This window comes from Cynocephalus volans, chromosome 6, assembly GCF_027409185.1.
Source record: "Cynocephalus volans isolate mCynVol1 chromosome 6, mCynVol1.pri, whole genome shotgun sequence".
In the NCBI taxonomy this organism is placed as follows: Eukaryota; Metazoa; Chordata; class Mammalia; order Dermoptera; family Cynocephalidae; genus Cynocephalus; species Cynocephalus volans.
The window spans coordinates 98,170,574-98,182,964 of NC_084465.1; the positions used below are offsets into that span (position 1 = coordinate 98,170,574).

Genomic DNA, 12,391 nt, shown 5'->3' on the forward strand with positions numbered 1-12,391 from the left:
AGAAGAAACTAGTCCTGCCAACATGTTGTCTCAGACTTCAAGCCTCCAGAATAGTGAGAAAATAAATTTCAGTCTGTAGTACCTTGTTATGGCAACCCTAGCAAACTAATACAGCGGCTGATGTCATTCAGCTGCGAAAAGGAATGAAGTACTGATTCATGCTACATCATGGATGAACCTTGAAAACATGATGCTCAGTGAGAGGAGCCAGACACAAAGGACCACGTATTGTATGATTCCATGTATATGAAATGTCCAGAATATGCAAATCCATGGGGACAGAAAGTAGATTGGTGGTTGCTAGCAAGTTGGGGGAGAAAGGGATAGGAGTGATTGCTAATGGGTACCAGATTTCTTTTGGGGATGATGAAAATACTTTGGAATTAGATCGTGGTGATTGTGGCACAACCCTGTGAATATAGTAAAAGTACCTTAAAGTGGTGTACGTGTATTATATATCAATTATAAATACGCTGAGTAAAGCATATGCCAAAATTTGAGAATTCGTATTTATGGCTATTCCCCAACCAGCTTCTGTGGAAAGGGCATGAGACAGACTAGACCTATGATGAAGTTGACATTGTGGTGGCACAGAAAGTAGGGAAAATGACCTTTACTAATAATGTGAGTGTTTTTCATGTTTATTGGCCAATTATGTTTCTTTTTCTTTCCTTTTTTCTGTGAATAGTTCTTGTTGTGGCCAGGCATCTTTTGATGTGCTGTTTAAGAGTGTGGTTCTCCAGCCAGATTTTCCAAGGCACTTCCTGGCTGTGGGAACCAATTATGTCATCTCTCTGTTCCTCAGTTTTGCCATCTGTAGACGTGAAGATAATAGTTTCCACCTCACGCATCTGTTGTAAACAGCACAAGTTAGCTCGTGTAAGCCAACAGTTTGGTCTGTACCTGCTCAGAAGGACGAGTTGGGCTGTGTTTTTGGTTTCCTTCTCCTTTATTTTACTTTCAAAGCAGCAAATAGGTAGAAAGGAGGATACATAGGAGACGTGGACAGAGGTGAGGAGACAGGGTTCCCCCTTACCTCCTTTTTTCTCATGAAAGTCATTGAAGCTGGTGATCTGGGTGGCCTAGGAAGACATATGTCTACCAGGTTGGAGGAGGCCATACTGGTGGGCTTGGCTGCCTTTGATCCCTCAACCATGCGAGCTTCAGTCACACCCACATTACCAAATACTCTGAGAGCTACTTGGCAAAACTTGTTGTGTAGACGGAATGTTTCCAGATTCCAGGTCTTGAAACAATTCCAAGCCCTTGGACAATCTCCTCTTGTCTGGTTCCATTTCAAGGCTTTGTTATTTTCCATCCACGTCCCATAGGGCAGGTCAGGACTACTCTTGGCTGCAAGAGAGGCTGGGACAAGTAGCATTTGTTCTAGACAGCATATGGCCCAGGTAAGAAAGATAAAGAAAATTATGAGGAGAAAAAAGAAAAAAAAAATGAAGAAAACAGATACTGTGACTGAGTACTAGCAATTTCTCTTTCTTTCTTTCTTTCTTTCTTTCTTTCTTTCTTTCTTTCTTTCTTTCTTTCTTTCTTTCTTTCTTTCTTTCCTTTCTTCCTTCCTTCCTTCCTTCCTTCCTTCCTTCCTTCTTTCTTTCTTTCTTCTCTCTTTCTTTTCTTTCTTCTTTCTTTCTTTCTGTAGTTGGCCAGAACAGAAATGAAACCCTGGACCTTAGCGTTATCAGCACTAGGATTTACTAGCAATTGGTCATAAGTCTTCAATTACTTTTTTGAAATGTCTTTTAAAACATATACCTGTATATATATATATATATTTTAAGGACTTTATATCTATGTAGCCAAGTTATAAGCCCATGGTTTGTCATTTACATTGTATTTTGTTTGGGTTGCCATTTGCCATGTAAAAAAAGTTGTGTACGGTTGCCCGGTTAGCTCAACCAGATAGAGCAAGTCTCTGGTGTGTAAAATCTGTACGTTTCTTCGTGGTTTCTAACATCATTATCATGCCTGGAAAGTCTTGCACTTTAATAATACATAAATGCATCTATATTTTATACCAGTAAGACATTTGGAGAGTGGAAAAATTACCAACTCAGAACCTCAGCGGGTAACCTTGATGGTTTACTCAGCAGAACTCACGCTCGCCCAGGAAATCTGGTGGCGGCTGCGAACCCGCGAATCTACATCGTGAGACTCACAGACGCTACCAACCGAGCTATTAGGGATTTGAGAAAGTGTCGCTGTGCGTCAGCTGTAGAAGGACGTGTCTCCTCTAGCTCCCCCAAAAGGAAGCAGGTGATTTGTTGGTTGGTCTAGGGTGTGATTCTCGCTTTGGGTGTGAGAGGTCCTGGGTTCAAATGTCGGACGAGCCCTGTATCTATTTTTCCCTTTCCTTGCCTCGTTTTCAGCAAGAACAGGAGACTGAGAGGGTGGAGGCTCCTGCAGGTACAGTGTGGGTGGGGACCTTGGGGAGGCGGGACTAAATCACTCGCCCCAGTGATCAGTCCCGTCACCCTGAAGTGGGACCCAGCGCTACCACCTGCGGTAACCGCGGCTAAAGGAGACGTACGACTCTGGCACGCAGGAGATTATTTAGAGTAAGGAAAAATGCATGAGGCTCACTGGTTGCTACAGGGGCATAAATCTTTCGCAGGGTTCGAGAGGATAACGGCTCAAGTCCTGGCTGAGCCCGGCTCCCACTTATTATTGGGGGAGGGGGAGAGGAGCAGGCCCAGGCTTCTGCGGGCAGCGCTGCAGGGGGCCCAGCTGGGTCGGGGTCTCGACTCCCGCCCCCCACGACCAGGCTCCGGGGCATTCCCAAACGGAATAGCGAGGAAATGCGCGGCTTGGATCCGGAGGGGTTGGGGTAGGTGTAAAGCTAGGGCTTGGGCTCACAGACCCCTCGAGCCCATTGCACAGACTGGGTCACAAACCCTCCACATGCAGGTCTACGAGCTAGGTAATAGGAAAAGGTCCTGGGAGCCATGGGTGAAAAATTAATAGGCTTTATTCAGAGCTAGGAATGGAATAGAGCTCCCTCCCCCCTCATAACGGATGCTGCTTCTGTAAAATTGCTTGCTTACCCTAAGTAACTCCATTTTACCCCCCGTCTGACCTGCAGACTACCCCCGCTTCTGCATGAGAAAACGCTGAGCTTCTCATAGAAACAAAATTGCAGAGAAACAGGAGCCATACACAGTGAATTATTACATGAGAACGGGAACCATACACAATGAAAACTTGTATGCTTGATTGCTCGAACGGCTCATTTTTGGCTACTGTAACCTGGCTACCTAGCTTGCTTTGTGCACCTGGACAAACCCGTGTGCCAACGGGATGTGGTTTTTGCCTTTAAAAACCCCACAAGACCAAGGCCTGACGCCGCTCTCCCTTGGTTGCTCCTTGAGAGACGGTCGCTGGCCAGCTGGAGTGGCGTGTAAGTACATTCTTGCGGGATCGTGCCTCACAACAGGAGCAGCCGCCCCAGTGGCTTCTCGGAGCGTCCTGAGAAGCACCGCTTATCAGAGCCGTTAGTCCTTTATGCTCACGTCCGTAACCCAGGACACCTGGGTGCACACGCGCAGTTACATTAGACAAACAAGGAAACGCTGGGCGCACGCGCATATTTACATTAGATGCTCGGCAAGATTCTGAAAATCTGAGAGGCCCTGACCATTTTCTTATATTTTCTCAACAGTGGGGGAGACCCGTTCAGCCCAGATCTGCCGAATTCTCGGGGATCGTGTCAAGCTTGGACACGAGGAAGGACAGAGCGACAGCAAAGAGTTCCCAAGAACAAGACCCCCGAGAGCCTGGTCCTTCGTCCTCCCCAAATCCTGGGAACCGGAGGACCCGCCTCCTCCCCGCAGTGAGGGGGAGGGGACGCATCCCGACCTGCCCAGGTGGGGAGTCTGGTTGGTGGCCTGGCGCCTCTCTCTCCGGGGGCCACCCCCTTCCAGCGTCCGGCCACCCTCGGGCAGCTGAGGCCGTACCGACGCGGCTGGGTCAGTCGGTGGGGCAAAGGGACGTCAGCGTCAGCCTCTGAGTTCCAGGCGCCCCTTCGGCGGCCCCTTTCCGGGGTTTCGGCCTCGCTAGGGGCGGGACGCGAGCGGAGCCGGGAGCCGCGCGGGAGCGACGGCTGAGCGCCCCCTGGTGCCGCGCAGTTGGGCAGCGACTCCAAGGCGGGCGTCCCGGGGAGCGCGCTCGGGGACCCTCCACGCAGCCGCTGTCCCGCCCGACTTGTGGCTCCTCGCCGTGAGGAGTGACCTTGACGGGACGGAAGGGTGGCGCGGGGACGCGCGGATCGCCAGCCTGGCGCGGAGTGGGGGTGGCGTTCCAGGACCGCGGAATCATCGGGGGCTCAGAGGCTGCGCCCCTGTGCGGCGCGGGGAGGGGCGGGCGCTGGGCTCCCTCCGCACAGCCCGCCCTCGAACTTGCCCCCTCCCGGAGGGTCTGAAAACCGAGTCTCCTCCCAGCTCCGCCGGGTCCGCCCCATGGACGCCAAGACAGCCACATAAAGGAGCTAGAGTCCACAGCTCGTGTGGCTCGTTGGTCTAGGGGTATGATTCTCGCTTAGGGTGCGAGAGGTCCCGGGTTCAAATCCCGGACGAGCCCGCCTTTTTATCCCAAACGATCGCGTACTGTCTTTTTCTCCTCCAGATGAGGGTCAGAGATCTAGGCTGGGTCCTGAGATCCCAGCCATGGACATCGAAGCCCAACTTCTTGGAAGGCAGTTTTTGAAAAGGTCTCATCACTGCTGCTTTCAAAAATTTAATAGAAGCCCTGTCACTAGATGGCCTGACAAGCTACTTCTGTCGGTATGATGTCGAGGAACCGAAGAAAAGAGAAGTCTTTCCTCTACACATGAAGGGTCGAATCTTCTTCACAGTCAGATGCCTTTAAAACTTAGAGCCTGGGACACCCATCCACTGTCCCTGGCTCAGGATGCCAGAGCCTGTCGAGGGAGCCGGGATCCTGGAGCCGGGAGCAGAGGCTATGGGCGACTGGTGTTTGTAGCTGACGTCCCTAGGCACTGCCCTCTTTATGTCAGTTCCATCCCAAATTGATTCATATTTTAAGGTAATTTCAATGAAGGGGAGAGAATCTGAGCTTCAGCTCTTTGCTGCTCCTGACTCAGAGACCAAAGCTCATCATCTTTGACGTGGGCACAGGGGAAGCAAAGCAGGAACTTTGTCCACCGTTTGAACACTATCCTCCAAAGCAGGAAACATCACGCGATCAAGAAGCCCCATAGGACTAACCTGACTGCTTGCTGAGACTTAGACTGTGGGACCCTGGCCCTAACTCTCTCGGCCAGGGGTGGCCCTGGTGGGCAGCTCAGAAAGGGAGGCAGTTGGCATTAGTGAGTGGGGAAAGATGTGGTTGGCTGGTGGTGTTATCTGGTCCCAGAAGGAGGGAAAGAAGAGGAGATGGGAGAGGAAATGGTCCTAGTCGCAGTCACCATTGGTGTCTAACCGATTTTGCAGACTTAATATGTGTTCAAAGTATTCAAAAGTAAAATTTTGATCTTCCCTTCAAATTTCCATCTCCTCCACTGGAAAAGGAAAACCTCATTCTTTCAGTTACCCGGGCCAAAAAGCCTGGAGTCATCCTCGACTCCTCTCTTTTGCCAACATCCTACGTCTAATCTATCAACAAATCCTTTTGGCTTTATCTTCCAAGTGTATTGAGAATCACTTCCTATCACCTGGATTATTGTCATAGCCTCAATGGTCCTCTGCTACGGCAGATGCTCCTAGGTTCAATTGTCCACACAGAAGATTGAGAGGTTGTTTTTTGTTTTTTGTTTGTTTGTTTGTTTTTTGTTTTTTGTCAACATAAGTCAGATAATGTTTTTATTCTACTCAAACCCTCAAACCCTACAATGGCTTCCTAAAAAACAAACAAACAAACAAACAAAAACAATCAAATTTCTTCCCTTGGTTACAAGACCCCACCATCATCTGGGATATTGCTCTTCCTCTCTGCATTCAGTTGCAGCCATAGAGGAATGCTGTTATCCCAGGATCTTTACCCTTGCTATTCCATGTGTCTAGATGTCCCCCTACATCCCCTTTTTTTCTTTTCAAAATGCAAACAATTTATTCAAAAAGCTTATACAACTTGCATTCATTCTAAACTGCATTTTGGAAAGTCTCTGAAAATTTCAATAATGCAAGTGAAATTTAACAGATTTCTGATTTGGACAGGTATCAAGAATATATTTTCTTCTTTTGTCACCTTTAAATTTATGTATTAAAAAAACAGAAAATTGATTTAAAGTTACTGGTTTATGAAACAAAAATGATAATGGCAAGCTGTGAAATCAGTAGAAATTATTTTGAAATTGGGAAGCAATTCGTAACAAAATTTTCAAATACCAAAAAAGGCAAGTTATTAAGAGGAATAGATGAATTTTGAATAGAATAGATAGGCATTTGGATTGTTTGATAATCCAGTTAACAAGGAGAACAAAATCCCATGAGCGTATTGGGAAAATATTACATTTCTTGTTGATTTAACATAAAACATTGACATTGGTGATGATTGCATAAAACTCATATTAACACACGAAAACGAGGACCTATGACAAATGGGTTAATGAGTGCCATCAATTCAAAGAACATTAAAGATTAATTGGGCTGGCTGGTTGGTCACTTAGAGTGTGATGCTGATAACACAAAGATGAAGGGTTCTGATCCCTGTAATGTCCAGCTGCCAAAGAAGAAGAGGAAGAGGAGGAGGAAGAGGAGGAAGAAGATTTAAAGGAAAATACTTCAAATACTGCTCTGAAATCCTACAATTCATATAAGAAATTTAGTACAGATTTTCCTAAATTTAACAACAATCATAAAAATTGACATTTTGCCAACAACAAATTGTGAAATAAAATAAACACTGTAATCTCATATCCACAATTCTGACTCCCACATTGATACCCCATCAGCAGCTTCTGACCTCTGTATGAAAAATAGCACCCCTCTAGCAAGACACCCCAGAACTCAGATTCTGTCCTAAGACCCTGGACGTTGAGGAACGTAGATCTTCCCAAGGGGTGAAAATTTGAGACAAGGAGATGGCCCAGGGGGATTAAATCTCCCAGCAGCTCTTTGCTGGGTGCTGGACAGCTGCTATAGAATAAAGGAGCACAAGAGCTGTTCTAGGTTGGTGGACAAGATCCCTTGCCACCCACCAGTGGCTGAGTCCATGGCATCCTGGGCAGGACAGCTGCGATTTTCCCTTTCCTGTTGCTAACCTGGGAAGGGAGGCTGTATTATTTGCTGCTGTAACAAATTACCACAAATTTAGTGACTTAAACCAACACAAAATTATTTCTTACAGAAGTGTGAACTGGGTCTCACTGGGCTAAATCAAGGTGTTGGCAGGACTGCATTCCTCTTTGAGACTCTAGGCGAGAATCCACTTTCTTCCCTTTTCCAGCTTCTAGAGTCTGCCTACATTCCTTTGCCCAGGGTCCCTTCCTCCATCTTCAAAGTCTTCAAGGACAAAAGAATCCTTATCATCCTGTCATCTCTCTGGTTCTCTTCTGCTTCCCTCTTCCACATTTAAGGACTCTTCTGGTCACAGTGGTCCCACCAGATAATCCAGGATAATCTCCCCCTCTCAAGGTCGTTTGGTGAGCAACCTTAATTCCATTTGCAGCCCAATTCCCCTTTGGCACATAGCCTAATTTATCCACAGGTTCTGGGATAGATTAGGACGTGGACATCTTTTCGGAGCCATCTTTTTAGTCTAGCATGGAGACTAGCTCTTTTCCATCTCAAATTCCCAGGTGGGTTTTTGTTGCTCAAAGCAGGGGCCATCAGTGCTGTGATAGGCAGCTTGAGCTCCCAATAAGTTCTGGGCATTCTGGCTGGAGTTCCTAGGATGGGTTAATTTTGCTAATATCCAGCACAACTAAATCTCCTGTCCTTGTAACTCCGGTGGCCTCAAAAAAGAGGTTGTCATTCTCTCTTTAGGTGCACAAAGTCTGGGCACCGTTTTTCTCTTTCTGAAACGTAGGCATTTCAGCGGAAGATGGAGAACACGGATTTACGCTGGCGCAGTCCCGACAGAGGCTCTGGTGGGTCACCCCGGGGCATCTTCCCTCCTCTCCAGGCCCAGACGTCTTGACTGGTGGGAGACAGACAAAACATGTGTCAAGCTCCTGGAGTAGAGGAGGAGCATCGGAGGGTGCAGAACAGATCGGAGGGGAGAGGCTCAGGGAAAGAGACACGCTCGGAGACGCGAGCAGACAGAACGACGGCTGTGATGAGCCCCCGAGACTGTAATTTCGGCCTCTTGGAACCTCACCTGGGTGCGGGGATGCTGCCTGGTGACCTCGTTCCCGTGGCTGTTGCCGAGAACTCTGGTCTGGACCGGACCAGGCCTTCTGGGTCTCCATCTGGTGAAACAGGACCACGGAGACGAGGCCTGGAGTGCGGGTGTGGAGCGGAGGCCCTGGAGTCCAAGTACTGGGGACAGCGGGAGTTTGGGGCGTGGGCTGGCTCGGATTGTTGCCCCAGGCCATGTCTGAGCCTCGAGTTCGGACATCTGGGTTGGGGCGAGGGCACTGCTGACCCATACCGGGAGCCCCAGTTCGGGACCAGTTCTCTGACCCGCTTTCCCCCAGGGCCGCCCTGTACCCATCAACCTCCCGGCCCGTAGCACGGGGGCCGGCTCAGTCGGGGAGCATAAGCCTCCTCAGGTCGGGATCGGATTCCCATCCCCACGTGGGGCGTCGTTCTTTTTCAGACCTAGTTTTGGGGAAACTGGTCTCAGGAACACGGAGAAACCTGCGTCTTGGCAGACGTCTCATAAGCACCTGCTGTGTGCCTGTCCCCTGGCGGGCACAGCGGTGACCAAGACCCGAGACAAGTGCGGTCCCAGATTCGACTGCGGGCCTCCGACGCCCGGGCAGGGTGGGGTTCTGTCCCCACGGGCGGGCTCTGTAGATTGCAGGAGTGTGAGCGGAGTCCATGCCGGGCTCTGGGCGGCTTGTCTTGCGCGGTTAGAAGGCGGGGGTGGAGGGAGAGACGCCCCGCGCCGCCGAGAGACGGACCCGGCGGCGCAGGGGGAAGGAGAGGACAGGGGCCCGCCAGCCCGCAAGCCTTCTCTCTGACGCGTCCTCAGTGACTTCGTCCCCAGGGAGAGCCCTGCGTGGGCCTGAGCGACAGGCGCTGAGCCTCCCGGACTCTCGATTTCGCCCTGCGCCGCTCCCCTCGCTGCCGGAGCGGCTCCTCCGTGCGCGGGCCACAGGGGCAGGACTGCGGCCGGGCTCTTCCAGCTTGTGGGAGACCTGGGGGGGGGGGGCTCTGGCTCGGCGGCGTCGGGTTGGAGGCCGCGGAGGGGCGAGGGAAAGCTCCTGTGTGTGCGTGAGGGGGACCTGCTGCGGGCCCAGAAGACCTGGTCACTGACCTGGGCCTGGTCCCCAGGACTGATTTTCTTTCCAATCTGTTTTTTATTGAAGCACAATTGGTTATACATACTTGTGGGGTACAAGGTCGACTATTAATAGTTGTGTACAATGTGTCATGGTCAAATCCGAACAGTTTAGCTTATTCATCATCACAATACGGAATCACTCTTTGTTTCTGTTAACCAATTTCTCACTCATTTCTCGTTAAACTCTCCCCTCCCCCTCCCGCTTTCCACCTCTGGTAACCTCTGTGCTGTTTTCTCCTTTTAAAAGTTCAAAGCGCCGCTGTGATTGTTCTCTCTCTCTCTCTCTCTCTCTCTCTCTCTCTCTCTCTCTCTCTCTCTCTCTCTGTTTGTTTATGAATTCAGCTCCCACTTATGATTGAGGACATGCAGTATTTCTCTTTCTGTGCCTGGGTTGTTTCACTTAACAATTTTCTCCAGGCTCATCCATGTTGCTGCGAATGGCAGAATTTCATTCTCTTTGTGGCTGAGTAGTATTCCGCTGAGTACGTATACCATATTTTCCTTATCCAGTCACCCATTGAAGGACATTTAATTTGGCTCCATATCTCGGCTATTGTAAATAGAGCTGCGATAAACATGGGAGTGCAGGTATCCCTTCGCCATGATGATTTCCATTCCTTTGGGTATATACCCAGCAGTGGGTTGTTGGATCGTATGGAAGATCTATCTGTAGTCGTTTGAGAAACCTCCACACTGTTCTCCATACTGGCCGTACTAATTCACAGTCCCACCAAAAGTGTAGGAGGGCTCCCCTGTCTCCGCATCCTCGCCAGCATTTGTTATTCTCTTTTTGATAATAGCCTGCCCAAGATTGACTTATTACCCCAGCTAGTGTCTATCACTTTCAGGCCTCTACCAATTTGTAGACACGGCAGAGACTCCTCTGAAGATGCCCGGCTAGCTCAGTCGGTAGAGCATGAGACTCTTAATCTCAGGGTCGTGGGTTCGAGCCCCACGTTGGGCGGTGAGCTTTTTCGGTTCGGACCTTGGAACAATTATTGGATGCCACATAATGGGGTTGCAACCTTTCAAAGTAAAGTGTCCCAGTGACCCGTTTGAAAACCGCCTCAAGACTTCATTCCTGGGAGTCGAAGCACGACACCGCAGAAGGGAATTTTTTTTTTTTTTAAGTCTTTCAAAGGCTCAAACTGGTTCCTGACGTGGAGTCCTTGGGGGTCCAGAGGGGTTCGGTCTGCCCGGGACTTTGATTGGGCCTAGGTTCAGGCCGGAAGGGGCGGGGAGTCTGCAGGAGCCAACGCTTTCCCACGCTCACGCACTTTCAAGGGGTCGAGTGCAGCGACTACTCCGGTGAGACTCAACCCAGCTAAGCGCCCAGCAGCTTCCACAAGCCTTGACTACTGACCCTGGAGGCTGGGGCACCTCTACACCTCCTTCTTCTTTCTTCCTCCTCCTCCCTCCATCTCCTTGTCACCCCTAACTGGGGCGCTCCCAGGTGCGCTCTGGGCCCGCCTTCCCAGATCGGGGGCAGGTGCCCGAAGCCGGGCTGGGGTCCGAGTCCTGCGGTCCACGGCGTCGGGACGTCGGGCTGTGCGGAGGCCCCTTTCTCGGCGGTTGCGAGTCCAGGCGGGGATTGACTTTGGCCCTTAAGGGAGGCTCTGAGTTCCAGTCCCGAGAGCCGCTTTCTGGGCACCTGTGGGCCGGGGTGGCGGCTCAGGCCGGGTCTGCTCTTTCTTCCAGAGCCCACCGCAGGCCCCCGGCGCGGACTGTCGAGCTGGATTTCCCGGGGGTAACCATTTCCGTTGTAAAGTTAGTTTTTAAAAAATTTTTGTTTATTGGTTTAAAAACATGTTAACACTTTAAGGAAATTACAAAGAAAAACGCTCTGGGAGAGGGTCGCGTTTTCCATCAACACAAACAGGTGGGGTGACCGGCACCAACCCTCTCGCTAAAAACAACGAAAAATTCTGGATATGAGGGAAAAAAGCAAACAAAAACCAAAGTTTTAAAAGCGGCAAAGAAAATTCACAAGAGTAGAGAAATTCCAGGCCACATATGAACGGACATTGGAACCCAGAGCAGGTACGTGGAGCCCTGAATCTGCGGTCCCTCGAGAGCATTGGCCAGTCCCCGCGAACGTGACTGCTCGAAGGAGAGCCCAGGGCCTGCTCCAGGTGGTCGGGATCCCCCAAATGTGTGACCCTAAAAGATGAATATGCACAGAAATACACTCTTTCCGCCTCCGTCTGGCCGTCAGCTGCTCCTGGAAAGTGTCTCGCCTGGGAGCTGGGGAATGCGGGTGTCTTAAGACGTTGGGACCCTCAGGTATCTATTCCTTCAGGGTTTATGCAGAACAAAATTACATCTCCCACTCCCACCTCCACTCCACTGGTCAAAACCCCCAAACTGTTGGCTGGCCGGTTAGCTCAGTTGGTTAGACTACAGCCTGATAACAGCAAGATCACGGGGTTCGTAAGGAATTAAAAAAAAAAAAAAGCAAAATAAAACAACAAAACCCTCGAACAGTGGGTTCAAGGAAAGACCCAAGGAGCAGAGTTGGAGATGGTCCAGTTGCTACTAATACACCTAACAAACGTTGATCCAGAACGTTACTCCGGGTAATGCTAAAATGTCATCAGGATGACTGAAAATATTCTTATCTCCTTCTTTTGAAATTTTCTTCGTTTTTGCGCATTATCTTTTAATTCTATTTTTTCCACGATCTTTTTGAAGTACCCTAGTGTATCTTAACCAAGTGATCATTCAGCTGGGCTTAGGTTAATCCACCAATAGCGGATTAACTGACATGTGCCTCCTGACAGGTGCCATGGGAGAGGGGGGTCACAACCTCACCAGCCACCAACAAAACAAAACAACCCAAAAAGCAATTAGAAAAAATCCAGATTGTGAGAAGTTCTACAAGACAACTGGTGGTCTGGTCTCTATAAATATCAGTTTGTCCACAGTCTTTAAGGGCGGGTCTGGCTCCAGGTCACGGGCCTCCAGCTGTCAG

At 49.8% G+C, this 12,391-nt stretch overlaps 2 non-coding genes across 2 annotated transcripts; both read left to right on the forward strand.

Annotated features, from left to right (window-relative positions):
* The first annotated feature begins 4,518 nt into the window (after window positions 1–4,518).
* On the forward strand, window positions 4,519–4,590 carry TRNAP-AGG (transfer RNA proline (anticodon AGG)). The gene has a single exon. It is a non-coding gene; the product is annotated as a tRNA-Pro (tRNA).
* A 5,721-nt stretch (window positions 4,591–10,311) lies between these two features.
* TRNAK-CUU (transfer RNA lysine (anticodon CUU)) lies at window positions 10,312–10,384 on the forward strand. The gene has a single exon. It is a non-coding gene; the product is annotated as a tRNA-Lys (tRNA).
* Window positions 10,385–12,391: the final 2,007 nt, after the last annotated feature.